Source organism: Zonotrichia leucophrys, chromosome 5 (assembly GCF_028769735.1).
Source record: "Zonotrichia leucophrys gambelii isolate GWCS_2022_RI chromosome 5, RI_Zleu_2.0, whole genome shotgun sequence".
Lineage (NCBI taxonomy): Eukaryota > Metazoa > Chordata > Aves > Passeriformes > Passerellidae > Zonotrichia > Zonotrichia leucophrys.
In genome coordinates, this window is record NC_088175.1 from 9648900 (window position 1) to 9664559 (window position 15660).

Genomic DNA, 15660 nt, shown 5'->3' on the forward strand with positions numbered 1-15660 from the left:
CACTGTACTTTAGTTTGAGACAATCAGAGTAAGTAGATCTGTGCTGTTTTAGTTTCATGCTTGACTACTGTGGTGAATTATTTAAAGGTCTGTGTGCCATGGAAGGACGAAAATAAAACTAAAAACTTCCTAGATGGAAAGTCCTTCAAACACTGGCATACAGCAGTTGTTTGGTGCAGTATGTATTTCCAATCCCTTAAAAGACTAGATCTGAACAAATTGTTCTACAAACCTATCATGTCTAGGAAAAGGGAGACTAATATTGGTGAAAGTGTAGCTCCAGACTACTGTGAGTCTCAGAGAAATTGGTATAACAAAATTGTATTTGTGTGGGAAGGGAAGCAAGGAATAACTAATTATGGAATGTCATATATCAACAGTTGTCGTTCTTCTCTCTTCAGGGGACTTCAGAGAATATTTTCTTAAAGTAGTTGTCAACAGCTTCTATAATTAAAAAAAAAAAATTGTGGAGAGTAGAAAGGAAGAAAACCTAATGCAGTCGAATTGCACACAGGAGATTTGATTTCAAATCCTGATTTTCATGGAGTCTTGGCTTCCCCTGGCTCATTTGCTGAGTGCCAATGGGGGCATTGCTGTTAGCACTGCATCTTCCTAAACCTCCAGCCTTCCATTTTGCTGCTGCTCCCTTCACACTTTCAAAGCACATCAAAGAGGCCCCTTCAGGTACTGGAAGGTGCTCTAAGTTCTGCCTGGAACCTTCTCTTCCCTTGTGACCCTGCCTGTGTGTTGCTCAGTAAACTGCAGTGTGTTGCACCAGGCTGTCAGGGTAATTGATCAGGACTGGACTTCTAGGCCAGCACTGAGAGTTCACAGGATGTGACCAGACTTTGAGTGTATCACAGCATTTGTGAATTTGAAAATGGGGTAGTTCTTATTGAGCGTAATTGGAATTACAGTGTCCCATTTGCCCTGCATTTCTGTTCCTTAGTGTTGAATTTGCTCTCACTCAGAATAAGACCAGTTTTCCCCAGCCCCTCTTGATATCTGAGGTGAGTTGGGATGAAAAGGGTGTTATTTTTCTGCCAAATTTAATGCAACAAAAAAATTGGCTGAACTCTGAAAGTGACAGGGTGTTGGGACTGATCCAATAGCACAAAGTTGTACTTTCCTGTGGAGGTAGTCAGCCTGTGCTCAGGTGTGGAGCCAAATTTGACAAAAGGTAGAGTCCAGCATATGCAACAGGGAGAATACAAAATGCTGGGTTTAAGTCCGTGTGGTCTCTGGGTGAAGAAAAAACGGGAAGTTCCCCTGGTTTACCAGTGTGGTCCTTGGCCTGGTGCTCCTGAGGATCTGTTTCTTTGTCATCAGCATTAAGAGTTCTTGATTCCTCACTAACTGAGGAGAAGTTCTTGTGCAGCAACTCCCACCACCACCCACAAAAGCTTTCTGTCAAGCAATGTGAAATGTCTTGTAGCCATAACACAACACACAAAAAATGCTGAGAAGCTCCAATATTGAAACCTCTCCTCTCAGGCTAAAGACATGTCATGGTATGCTGCACAGAAATGTTACTCTGCCAACAAATGCTGTCCCTCCCACCCTGACATAGCAATGTGACTCATTATTTGAGTATATTGCTCTACCCAAGCAAACATAAAGGAAAACATCCTAATATCTTGTAATAGTAGCTTGTCATCAGTCATGAGCATGAATCAATGGGTGTGTTACACTAATAAGAGAGAGCAGCTACCCTGCAGCATTTTAAGTGGTTCTCTGATACCCTGCAGACATCATGCAGGCCCTCCTGTGCAGTAATCCATGCCAACACTTTTGTAGCATTTGGTGCTTTCCACCCAATCTCTTGGGCATTCTGCTCATCACAGGAAATGCCTGAAAATGCTATATATTCACTGACTAAATACTTGTGGTTTGGTTTATAGGCCAGGCTAACTGCTTCTAAAAATATATTCCTTTCTTCCAAAGCAAGAGATCTAGGGCTGCTGTTTGCTACTTTTCAAAGCCCCTCTACTATTCCACACTGCTTGCAGTCATTCTAACCTCTCCTTTGTCATTTAGGTGTGGTTTGTGGGCAGCTTTTTATTGTTTGAGTAATGCACTGAATGCTCCTTTACTTAATGCCTGCTGTTTGCCTGTGTGTAGGGATTTTTCTAACTCAGCATGTACAAGCTGTTTGAGGAGTAGAATCAGAGCCATGAAAGCCTCCACATGGGGAATTGCAGAAAAGGAGCTTAATTCAAGCAATTTTTAGATACAGTGATGTATTGTCCCCCACCAGCAAGCTTTCTGAATACAAGAGGTTTAAAAGGTCTGGGTTTGCAAAGTAACTTCCTAAGGGGTGGTTTCCTAAGGAATTAATCTTTGTCATTAACAGCGTTCATCTACTCACCATGATAACTGAACCTGCTTTCTTAAGGCGAACTCACAAGTAAGATTTTATATTCTCTGTCATCTACCTATTCTAGACACATTCCTTTGTAGTGTAACCCTTTTGGACTGTATCCATTTCCTCACACTATTCCAAAGGTCATTGAGAGATAGTCAGCTCTGAATTACCATGGGCAAGGGCAGTTGCATAGGCATAGATTCAATTTTACACATTGATAAAGATATGAACTTCCTCAAGTAAATAGTCTGTCAAAGGCAAGACGTGTGTGGTGTTCACAGGGGTCCCCGGATGAGGGAAGAGACAAGAATCTTGACTCCATGTTTCAGAAGGCTGATTTATTATTTTATGATATATATATTATATTAAAACTATACTGAAAGAATAGAAGAAATGATTTAATCAGAAAGCTTGAAAGGAAAGGAATGGAATATGGAATGATAACAAAATCCTGTGACTGAGCAGGCAGTCTGAGACAGCTGGACTGTGATTGGCCATTAATTAGAAACAACCACATGAGACCAATCAAAGATCCACCTGTTGCATTCCACAGCAGTAGATAATCATTGTTTACATTTCATTTCTGAGGCATCAGCTTCTCAGGAAAAAAAAATCCTGGCAAAGGGATTTTTCAGAAAATATCATGGCTACACAAACCAGCGAATGAATTATTTTCCAAGTTAGTTGAAAGGCTTGCCGAGTAACACAAGGAGATTACAGCACTCAGTTGCCCTCTCAGTGCCAATTTAAAAGGTCAGTCACCCCAAATACTGTACCACTACAGTATATATTGAGGGCAGTTGAAGCTTCAAGGTCAGAACCAGCTGTAAAAGTGCAATCCTTACCATGAAGTTCTGACAAAATTTCCTGTGACCTTTATCACTGCTGGTGAGGGATAGGGATTCCTGATGCTTTGGGAGCAATATAAGTACGGAGCCATTGCAGTTAAGAGCGTGTCGGCACACGGATGGCAGATCACCTGGCTGGCTGTAGGCAGAAGGGAGCCCACGAAAGCCCAGGGAACGCTGCTGGTGAAGCAGCCATGCCCCCCGGCCTGAGAGCTGACATCCCCTGCCTCTCGCAGGACTGGGGAGCTCACCCTTCACTTTTGAACTATGTATCTCGAGGCCCTTGGCCACAGAACTGTTATGTGTAATCAGAGATTTTTATCGCAAATAGCCCGTTTTTCTGCTCGTTAGGCAGATGAACCACCCAACTTCCCAGCAGCAGAGGGCAGCAATATAACCCCTGCCAAAGAGGACGGTTTAGTGCTTTATGAAATACAAGCTTTTCACAGGCTCATTCACTTTGTTTACATTATATTGTTGTTGAAATATGAAGAAGCTGTTCATTCTTTCCTCCTTCCCTCCCAGTGGTTCAGCACACAGGCTCATATGATTACAACTTTCTGATGCTGCGGATGGAGCACACGATGTTAATGACTGGCTTCTCTCGCTGGGCTACAGAACGGACGCTGTGGCTGGCAATACATCTCCACTGCTGCTCCTTTTGCTTCGGGTCTTTTTGCATAATTGAGCACACGCAGTAGACTTTGTGCCTGAATCAGTACTGCAGTGGAAACAGGTTTTGTTTCCTAAGTTTTCATTGATTTTTTCCCCAAAATACCACTTCGTGTATCCAAATAAATGCATGCTGGCAGTTGGCACTGCCAGTGATGAGCGGGTGTTGTTTCATGCACATGTAAGTGCTGAAGTGCAGGCTGCCTGCCTGCTCGCTGGCCATTCAAAGAAACATTAACGCACATCCCCACTTGTTGGCACGGAGCCACCGGCACATGCAGGGATCGCCCGGGGCTTGTCGCCGGTCGCCTGGTGTTGGGTGACTCCCGGAGCTCCGAGTCCTCCAGAACGCGACACTGTGAGAGATTCAGCCTCTTCTGCTGCATTTAATCTGCTAAAAATAGCAGAGTGCGGTGCTCGCCCGCCGCTGCCACCGCCGTGCAAGGACAGCCCGGCCCCTCTGCCCTCGGCGGGGGCTCCGCGGCCGGCGGCGCTGGCAGGGCAGGGCGGGCCGGCTTACATAACACCGCCCGCCGGGCCGGGCCGCGGCGGCGAGGGCGGGCCCTCCGCGCAGCCCCCGCAGCGGCGGGGCCGGTGCCGGGCGGCCCCGCCAGGCTCAGCGAGCGCCCGAGCGGCCGCAGCGCGGTGGGGGAGCGGCAGCGCGGCCCGGGGCTGCCCGCGGGGGAAGCGGCGGCGGCGGTGCCGCTCGGTGAGTGCCACGGGCCCGGCTGCGCTGCTCGGGGCCTGTTGCCGGCGCTGGGGGGCTGCGGGGGGGAGAAGCGACGAGGCGGCGGCGCCTGGGACTACACCGTCCCGTGTCCTGCCGTCCTATGCCGTGCCGTCCCGTCCCGTGTCCTGCTGTCCCGTCCCGTCCCGCCGTCGGGAGCGCGGTGCGGCACGGCGCGGCACGGGGCAGGCGGGCTCGGCGGGGCTCGCTGTCAGCCCGCCCGGCTCCAGACCCGCCTCCTGTTGCTCGGCGCGCCGGGCAAAACGCGGCCGGGACAGCGCGGTCCCCGCTCGGCCCCGGGCCGCCCGTCCGTGTAACGGGGAGAGCGGGCACCGCCGGGGCTGCAGAGCGGGAGCGCTGGCGGGGCTTGTCCTTGCCAGGACGGCTCCGTGGGTACTACGAGAGCTCCCTGTCTGCTCCTGCTACACCAAATACCGTAGCTGCAGTAACTGCAGCATATCTCCCTAAGTAATGTACGCTGAACGGGCAAAGCCTTTTATTTAGCTTCTTTCAGAAAATCGCACCTGCCAGCCTGGTTCAGCACTTAGCTACGTTCTGCAACTTTTCTTCAGATAGATGTCAGGCTCTTGCCAAAGCCAGTTGCTCAGAGTTACAGTCACATTTCTTCATCTGTAGGTTCCCACTGCCAGGACTCTCACTGCGGTTTGCAAGGTCCTTGTTCCTCTTCTCAAAGGAACACTTCCCACTTCTCTCCCCTTCAAACCTATCGGATACATCCCAGCTTGGCTCTGGTTCCCCTTAAGGGGGTCTGACCTTGTCTCACATTTTCTTCCTAAGCAGGAAATTTCCCAGTTTTTCTGTTATAAGAGCAACTAACATTCTGTGTAACTTCTGTATGTAAAGTTCCCCCACACCCTAAGGTATACTGAGGCTTTCGTTTTTCATGTACTGTTCTCTGCCATCTGTTTTATGTTTTATTTGCACATCCTTATTGGCTTGGCCTTGTATGAGTTTAGATCTTTGTCCAGGAAAATTTTATTCTACTCAAATAGGTTAACAGACTGAACTCTGCAGGAATTATGCATTACATGATGACTAATTGTGAAAATTATGGTTGCAAGATGCTGCTTTATTTTGTGAGTTTATCAGAGCAAGGATGCCTGTCTTCCCCTTTGCCTCAAATCTATGCCTGCCTGTCTTGAATCATTAATGAAAAATAAAATCACTATGCTTCTCTTGCCACTTCCTTGCTGCTAGTTTTGGTTGTTACTTTTTAGCCCTTGGCATGGTGTATGTCATCTGAAAATCTTTGTACGCAGTGTTTGTTTTCTGGGGAAAGAATTTTAAAAATGCCACAAAACTTTAAAAGCTGATTGGTTGCCTTCAAGTGTTTTTCTTCTTTTCCTGGAAGTGCCTCAAATCTGCAGCTGTTGAAATGCACATCAGCTTGGCACAGTCTCTGTGGCTGCCAAATGTGTGAGCCAGTTGGATCTCAAGGAAATGTAACTTATTGCAGTTGGTCTTGTGGCGACTCCTTGTTCCACAAGAAACAAACATCTTTTGGTGAGTCACAGCAGCATTGTTCCCTGCAAACTAGTTGTCAGGAAATGGAGTCTGACAGTCCCAGTGGTCCCTCTATAAAAGCAGCTTTCCCCTACACCCAGTGCTGTTTCCATGTTGTTTGTGAATCATCAGAGCCGGAGTCCCCTCAGATTCCCAAGGAAGACAGAACTAGCTGCTGTTCAGGGTGTGGTATTGTGGTGCTTGCCTCTCTTGTTGTATTTCTTCTCATAGTTCCAGTTGTTCCCTTCAGCCATATTTCACTGCTCCTCCTTTCCCTCTCCCCTTGGCCAGGGCTTGTACCCTACCTCCAAGTCTGTTTCTGGCACGTGTCCTCTGTGTGGCCTTTGTGCACTGACCTCACTGGACTAACCTCACTGGCTTTTCTTTGGGAATAAGCCTTTTTTTCTGCTCTATCTGTGGCTTACAAATCATCCTTAAAACTGTTGTATGCACTTGTGGATGCTTGGCTTCAGAATGTGGCTGTACCTGCATGCACATGACTTTGGAGAGCAATTCTACTGCCTCAGGGGATGCTCCACACCTGCGCTGCAGCTTCAGAAAGATAACTGGCATCTGTTGGAAACAAGGTTTTTTGCCAGGATTTAATATATGTATACACATGAGTCTTGGTGTGTGTCCCTTATGTAATATTTTTTGCCATTTCTCAGTTTCAGCCAAGTATGACATAAGGAGAACAGCTCCAAGGTAATTAAGTTCCTGCAAATTTTGTAGAAACAGGCCAACAGGGAAAAGCAAGTCTAAAATCAGACACTTGCTAGTTTTCCCAAGTTTTTAGATCAGTGACTGAGTGATACATTCATATTTGACAGCCTCCATTTGGGAATAATGTGTTTGTTGCAAATGAAGCTGTGAAGAGAAGGGGAGAAGGATTTTGTGAGTAAATGCCCCTGAACTGGCATCTCCCTTAAAACTTCAAAGAATACAAGTAACACTGATATGATACATTTCATTTTGAACATGGGAACAGAAAATTTTGGTACAATTCAGTGTATACTCTTAATCAATCAAGGAACACAGCTCTGCAGATCTGATTTCCTGAGTTGACCTAGTCACAGAGTGCTTTGTTTTTGCATCCCTGCATCTCCAGGGCACAACTCGTGTCTTTGTTCTGCCAGGCACACATTTGCACAATTACAGAAGGGTTGTGATCTCACTATGATGACACTCTCTAGTGTCTTTAGATTTATTTTAGTTTGCCAAAATTGGCCAACAGTTTCAAGACTGCCATCATATAAACATAATTCCTATGAAACCAAGCAAAAGCAGTGACCATTCATCCTGATCCAAAATAATGTGTTCTGGCAGGACAAATCCCAGATCATTGGTAGCAATGACAAGATACTGCATTTCTGTTTTGATTTGGGGTTTTTCACTGTTAGTCCTTGTCAGTTGCAGATGGATTTTGTGGCACAGCTTTGTTCTATCCTCTCAAACATGTTCTGCCATAGACAGGTGCAGTAGTGTCCTTAGAAAGGGCCCCCTTATAACTGGGTTGTGTATGTCTGTGTAAGAATTGTGGGGCAAGTGTGAATCCTGGTAATTCAGGCATGTGAAATGAAAAGATCACATTGTAGCAGGAAAAATTCTTGAGCTCCAGGAATGTTAACAGAGGGTGCAACTGGCAAGGGAGTTTTTGCTCGGCATGTTTTCTGTATGAAGACAAAGGTATCATGTACCTGAGATCAACAGGAATAAATACCAGGTCCTTTAATACCTCTTTGAGTCTGGCTGAAAAAACCTTTTTATTGTCTTTGGAGTGCAGAAAGTGGAATACTTTTAAAGGAAAATATCTCTTAGGGTAGTGCTTACTGATGGTCAGTAACACCTCAGCTTCTTCAGGCTGTAATTCCATGAAATTAAAACATGCAAAACAGGTGGTCAGGGTCCCTTTTGATGATGCAGGTCTGCTCTGCAAACAAGTGAATGATAGAAAATTAGTGTCTTCAGTTAATATTAGTTAAAGTAGTCTGAAATGTCATGACAAAAACTGAAAAGTGTCATTTGTGTCATCAGTTGCTATCAAATGCAATCTTTAAAGTTCAAAACAGCCTGATAATGATTATTTAGAGGGCCCAAATATCACAGCTTTAAATTTTGCTTACATTTTGGTCTGAAATAGAGTTTTATTACCTGAGGCTGATATTGGCATATGCAGACTTATAATATTTCCATGACTAGCTGCAGTGTTGTCAGTATCAACTTAGTCTTGTTCTTTAGTTTGAAAGTTTACTCTTCTTGTTTGTTTTCCAGTGTTTGTTGAGGGTATAACAGTTGAAGTATCAAGGAAATGGAGTCTTTTAAACTGAAAGTGGAGATCCTTACATAAGGATTGCTCCTTACACACTCTTCTGCAGAGCTGGAGCTCCAAGTCAGTCCTTGCCCTCCACAAGGAGGACTGATGATTCTGCAACAATGTCTGTTAGACATTGCTGTGGATTCACTGCTTTGTAGACATAAAGTAGCCTGAACTGTTGCTTATCATATGTTCCTGTATTGCTAATAAATTGTATAACAGGATGGTACTGCCTGAATTACAGAAAAACTACTCAGAGAGTAGAGCCCTGGGGTATTTAACTTCAGGTATCTGAAGTGGCCCCTCCTCAATGCTGAGGAAAGAATGGTAGGTCAAACAGGGATGGTGGTTCTCACTGACACCCCATGTCAGGTTAATAAGCAATCTTTGATGTCTCTGTCTATGTACACAGCTTAATTGCATTTCAAGGAAAGTTCATTGATTTAATTTCTTTTCCTTAGACAGAAGTGACTTTTAATGTCTCTGCTATTACAAGCTTTTTTTCTATGTTACATTTAAATAAAAGACATGGACTTGATATAAAGTCCTTCATATCAAGCAATTTGAAGAGAATTTCTGCTTTGACTATAACAGACTGAGGATTACAGGGCAGTCAGCCTTGGGATAACACTGAGCAGGTGCATAAAAAAACACTGGAAGAAATTAAAGAGATAGCAGGAAACTAGGAGAACCATGAGATTGTAATTTGATTGGAATTCAGGTATCAAGCTGTGGCTTGTTTGTTTTGTTCTTGATTAGTGTTTATTTAGTGGCACTGAAAGGTGAAATACCTGCTGTTACAGTTGTGCTATGCAGAAAGCCTTTTGAGAAACATGACAGTAATACTTGGGAGTGCAAGCTGAGTGAGAGCCTCACGTGGGACAGCTTGTGCTGGGGAACTTGCTGTTATATGTAGTAGATTTAGTGCCTGTCACCAGGGAATCCTAGACACACTTTACATAAGGCTGCCTGCTGCTCCCCTTGTGGCTGATTATGATTATAATAAGAATAAAAGGGATCAACAACAATCACCTGGTGCAACTGCCTGACCACTTCGAGGCTGAGTAAGAATTGAATCACATTATTAAGGGCACTGAATGCCTCAAACACTGACAGGCTTGGGGCACGGACCACCTCTCTAGGATACCTATTGCAGTGTTTGACCACACTGTTAGGCAGGAAGTGCTTCCTAACCTCCAGTCTAAACCTCCTAATGCGTCTTTGCCTGCCACAGATTTGTTCTGTGATCTTGAAGGAGCATGTACAGTCAGAGGTTTAAAATGGGACCAGTGATGTTGGATGCTTTGTGTGTTCCTGGGTCTGTCAAAGGCTGCATTTGAAAGATAGATGCTGCTGAGAGCACCAGTATCTTCATCTGTGAACTGGGACACTAACATCTATTCCCACAGGGTACTCTTGATGTGTGTGGCAGCTGTGTTGTAGGTGCCAGGTGGGAGGGTGTCACAGGTGTGACAGAGTAAACCACCCACAGTGTATCTGGGTACTATTTTATTTAAAAACCAAGACTGGAGTTTTCACCCTAAAAGATTCTCACACACTGACTCGCCTACTCACTCATCTGGACCAACAGAACAACAATAATAAATTAAACAGTGAAAAAAGTGTAGAGGTTACTTTTGGCTGTGTTTTATCTCCATCTCACATAGAAGTGATATGTTATTTAAAGCATTAGATGCTTGTGTTATTTTCCTGCCATTATAATGAGGCAATTGTATCATAAGAACATGTGTTGTTGCTGACTTTGGAGCAGTTTGAGAGATGTAACAGCTGGTCTTTATCCAGGCTCTGTGCCCCATTGTGGGTGCAGCCTGAAGGAGTTCAGGGAAGCTGAAGGTGGAAAATGTACAAGCACTGATGTACTCACTGCATTTTCAAATCAGTTACATGCAAAGACTGGGTCATGTGAGAAAATATCCTGCTATCTTAAAGTCTCTGTGACTAAATAAAAGAAATAATTTCTGTCAGTTCTGAAGCTGTCAGTTCTTCCCCAGGCTGTGCATTTCCTTTAGCTTAGATGACTTATTTTTCTTAATCCAAGAGTCTTTTCATGAGCACTTGAGTCTTTGGTAGTGGTTATATGAGTGGCAGATGACTGCAGCTGGCAAATGTAGGTGATGTTTCTTATGTAAGTCAGCAGAATTGGTCTGTAGGTGCAGCAGGGTAAGCACAGGCTTTGTGTGAAGTACAAGACTTTAACCCTGGCTAATAACACCGCCTCAGTAAACACTGCAGACACGCATTAATTTAGATCTCCAGATTAAGAGAGCACCCAAGGAAAAATGTACTTCTTGCCATGTCTTTTAAGTCCACAGGAGTCAGAGTAGAAATCTTGGCTCTGTGACAGTATTGCCTTTGGCTTTTCCAGAGCCTGGGATTTTCTCTTGTCTCCTCAGATTATAAACCTTCTCACTCCATTAGTTGAGCTGCTGGTGTGAAATGCCAATATACAGAACATGTCTGCAGCCTAACAAAAAGGAAAATATTTCAAGCATCTTTGGGTTATTTTTTGTTTGTTTAGGTTGTTGTTGCTTGTTTGTTTGTTTGGGGGTGTTCTTTTAGTTGATTGGTTTGGTTTTGTTTGGTTTTTTTCTACAAAGAGAAATTCCTGTTTGGGATGGAGCTACCAGCCACCCTAATGGTATTTTTGCCTTCAGTGTTACTTTATTTCTCCCTTCAGATCTTTGCTTGTCCAGATATTGCATATTGTGATAATATAGAGACTCAAAAGCCATCTGGACACAGTCCTGAGTAACATTCTTTACTAGGTGACCCAGACTGAGCAGGGAGATGGATTAGATGAGCTCCAGTGGTCCTTTCCAAGCTCAGCCATTCCATGATTCTGTGAATACCTCATGATGGAGGAGAGCTGGTGCTGTCATTCTGGTCTGCAGAGTGAAGTAGTATTTGCAGTCTGATGAAAGACCTGAAGGTGTTTATTAAAACCACTTTTATAAGTAATTATGTCGGCACATTTAATCCCAATACTTAAAGTGTCACAGCCCCCACCTTTTTTTTTTAAGTCCTTTTATTGTTGAATTGTTAGTTAGTTATTTTAGTTAGTCATTGCTGAGGAATCTGCCTGGATGTGCTTCAGTGCTCTGCAGGTTATTGTTTTCTATAGTGCCCTTCCTGTGTCAGCTATCACTGGTATTTGTGAAGTGCTGTTATTGCTACTAGCAGGTTACACCTTAGTTTGGGGATTTGCAAATAGATGTTTTTCTCAGTTAAGCAACTGTATCAGCAGCTAACCTACTTCTTGGTTCTTTTAGTCTTGTTCAGATCAGATCTGACATTTTTCAGGGTTTGGTGTGTGAGTTGAAATTTTTTTTTGTTTGTTTCTTTTAATGCTAACTGGTTAATCAAAATACTTTTTTTGGTTGGTTTTCCTTGCTGAATGGAACAGAGCATAATGATGGAGCCAGAGCCAAACCTTTAAGATGCTCAGCTTGCCAGGTGGGACACCTGAATCATTAGGCTCTGCATAATGATTAGGTTCTTCATAACAATTCATGATTTACACAGAGCGAAACTGTGTAAAACCAGAAAGAGAGATCAAGAGCTTGACACCTGTCTGTGCTATCCCTGCCAGTACCTCTGAGCCCAGTACTCAGGACAGCCTGATTGCTTGATGTGTTTCTTTTCTGGAAAGTCCTTTCACAGCAATTCCAAACCAGATTCTTTGGTGAGAAGCACTTGCTCTGACAGTCCTTTTACACACCATATTATTCTAATTCACAACTAAAACATAGTTAGAAATATGTTCTGCGGAGTAGTAAGAATATATAACACAGTTGCTATGGTTGAAGAAAGGAAACAGAGCAGCAGTATAAAAATCTATCTAAGGGGTTTCATAGCTCTTTGTCAGAGCTCAGACAACACTGTAATTTATAACCCTTGCAGCCCTGCTGGGGTGATGAAGTCTGTCTCCTGAGCAGTTAGAGGACAAATACATCCCTGCCTGCTTGAAGATGCAGACTGTTAGTGGGCAATGAGGCCACCCTGCCCCGAGTATCACTTACAGGAGATTAATCGGTGGGGCAGTGTAGTCATTTAACTCGGTGGGTTGCACTGGGTTTGCAGAAATGTTTCCTTCTCAGTGCCCACGGGCTGCCAGGTAATCTGAGATCATCCAACAGATGTGTTACAAGAGTTACAGCTGCAGCAGATGTTACCACAGTTACAGATGTAACAGAATCCCTCTTTGAATTTAGACATGTCAGCCCGAAGGAGGGGCCATTCAAATGCTTTCTGCTACCGCAACAGAAATGATAGCTGGCCAGAAGAGTGGGGAAAAGTTTCATCCCTTGCTGAAACTGAAAATGGACTTCTTCATGTGGGAAAAAAGAGAATGGGAGATCAGATGCTGTGAGGACATTTGGAATATTTTGCTGAACCTGGTTTCCTTAAAAAATACGAAAAAATGAAGTTCACTCTAAAGGAAATCATGCTCAAGTGGTAATGTGGTATTTATATATTTTAAACATGTTGTGATACTAACTTACAGAAAGTTTTGTGGGAATGCTGCATTTTTCACTGTTAGTTTGGTCCTCTCATTGCTGCCTCTAGCTTGTGGCTGTCTGTGCTCACCAGGGGAGCTCCTTTGCCTTCTGAATCAGTCATCCAAAGGGACTGATTCTTACCTTGCCTTAGGAGCTGCTGTGCATAGCTGATGTAAGGCACATATGCTCTGCTTCTTCAGTACTACTAGTTTCAGTGCTTTTTTTAAAAATATTAATTTAATTTTTCTTGTGGGACTATGGCAAAGTTTCAGTGACTGTGGATATACCACAAGAGAGAGAGAGCAAGGGAAAAGTGATAAAGGGGTTCCCTTATAGGCATTTAAAACCCCCTATTCAAACAACACAATTCTAAAACAACCATGATTTGACTTTCAGATAAGTGGACCAATCTCCAGTTTACATCCCCTAGGCATCATATAGTTTAGTCTGCATGTCCTTTGAGATGTTCTTATCCTGATTTGAGGTATTCATATAGTTCGAAGGATCATTCATGTTAGCAAAAGGCTAACAAGAGAGTTGGAAATAGCTGATATATCAGTTCCCTCTCTAGAGGTACAATCAGCACTGCTAACTCTTAAGATGTTCCTCCTCTTCTGTCTCTTGGGTTTTTTTTACTGAAATGTTGTTTGGTTGGCTGAGCTGAGGTCACTGCTGCACATGGGGGTCACAGCCTCTCTGAGGCTACTGGTCTTCAGTTAATTCTCTGTATTAGAAACTTCACAGGTTAGCTTGATAAACATTTTCTATTCCACTGTTCTTCTTCCACTAGGTTTTCATTAATCTTTGTTCCTCTCTTCAGTTTTTCCCCATGCTCTTCCCTTGTGCTTCCTGGTTCCAAAATGGATGAAGAGGCTCACAGCTTTATCCCTGTTTTTATCTGTAGCTTCTAATTTGGAGGTAGAATTCAAACCAACTTTTTCCCCCCATGTTTTGCTTTCACTGATTTCTCCACCTCTCCTCCATATTAGTTGTAATTCTAGAAATGCTGCTCAGTGTAATATAAAGTATGGCATACAGCAACTAAAAAGGTTGAGAGATTGTGGCCTTATGGACCTGCTTTGCATTTGCACCAACTTGAGTAAGTGGCCCCTGTTTTGGTCCTGGAGTGTGTTAGATGTACACCATTAGGATGATGCAAATGGTAGTGGGCTAGATAGACCAAACCAGTGGGTTTTATTGAATGTCTAAAAGCAGGATCTTAATTAATCAAGGGAGAATGCTGCTTTATATTTTCCAATAGTTTTAGGGAATTAGGGAAGGAAAATTCATCATGTGCTCCATCATGAGGGACAGGTAATGCCTGCAAAGTATATTCCATTCAGCCAAATTGTGCAGCAGAGGTATTTCCTGGAAATATCAGCTAACCTCCTTTTTGTCTTGCGTGATTGTAACTGAGAGCAGAATCTAGATTAGTGTGTCAGTTTGTGAAGGGAATTTCCTGCTAGAGACCTTGAGAGTAAAAAAGAAGTGGAAGATAAGGAAAATTATTATTATATTAGAGCACGAGTTAATGATTTGTAAAATCGCAGCTCTGACGTACCTGTCTGCACTTTTACTTCTTGCTGGCTTCCATCCTGTGTATTCAGTTGCCATTCAGCAAACATCTGTCAGGCATAATAATTTCAAGCATTAATCCTTACAGGAATTAACCAGCTTGTTAGTTGATGACCTGAACTAGATAGTTTCTGGGGATTATTGCTATTTAAGTCTCACCTACGTTTTAAACAGTGGCAGCATGCCCTGCTCTGGGTTTCTTTTCTTTCTCTTTTTATTTTTTTTCCTGCACTGATATATCTTTGGGTTGCCATCTCCTCTTTCACTCCCGCAGCACGGGAGGAGGCAGAGAGGAAGTTCTGTGCTTCCTCTACATTAGTAAGGAGGAAGCCACTGGTTTCTCTTCGTGCCACACTTGCTTGTGCTGCCAACTGTGCTGAATTGCTGTTCTAACAGCCAGTGGAGGCCAGGCTGGGTTGGGGCTGCCATGCTGGGAAGCCATCAGGAAACTTTGATGGAATCACCACAGACTTTCACCTACCCTTTTTACCAGATTTCCCAGGATTTTGGTAAGGCTTTTACAAGGTTACTTTCATTTCATAATGTAGTGAGATGGTTGTGACAGGCAATGTGTCTGTATCTTCTGGCTCTTAATAACTTTTGCACTCATTTTCTGCTTTGCATTAAATTTCTCAGAGACATGGAAGTGTTAGAGATATCAAATGTCTTGAAATTTCACAGATTTGAACTCTAGTGAAAGGGGAACTAGAAGTCAGTGGCCTGCTGCAGGAGAGCCATGACAGAGGGTTCTGGCAGCAGCCAGCTGTGAAGGGTGCCAAGATCAGCCCATTCGCGCGCTTTTCTCCAGAGCCAGCCCACGCCTCCCTCCTGCCTGCTGCCACAGTGCTGGGGGAAAGGGTGGGGGCCCAAGGGTGAGGGCCCAGTGCAGTGAAATGAGGCCTGATAAATTGTTCTGTGAGCAGCAGCCTGGATGGGGAGCTCCTTGATGTAAGGCAGGAGAAAGGAAGCCAAAATATCCCAACTTCGGTGTGCAGCAGAAGGGTTGGAGATAAGGGACAGTTGGTGAAGCTACCAGAGAGAGTCTGTTGGGAGCTGGGAGTGTGGCTGGCACTCAAGACATGATATCAGCTTGTACAGCCCCAAAATGCTTGCTG

The 15660-nt window shown here is 44.0% G+C and overlaps 1 protein-coding gene across 2 annotated transcripts in view; it reads left to right on the plus strand.

The window, feature by feature from the left end:
- Positions 1-4486: 4486 nt before the first annotated feature.
- SYNE3 (spectrin repeat containing nuclear envelope family member 3) overlaps positions 4487-15660 on the plus strand; it is a 61867-nt gene continuing 50693 nt past the window's right edge. For both annotated transcript variants that reach the window (XM_064714090.1, XM_064714091.1), the window contains exon 1: positions 4487-4594. The gene's annotated coding sequence lies outside the window, so the exon portion shown is untranslated. The remainder of the gene's footprint in view (positions 4595-15660) is intronic.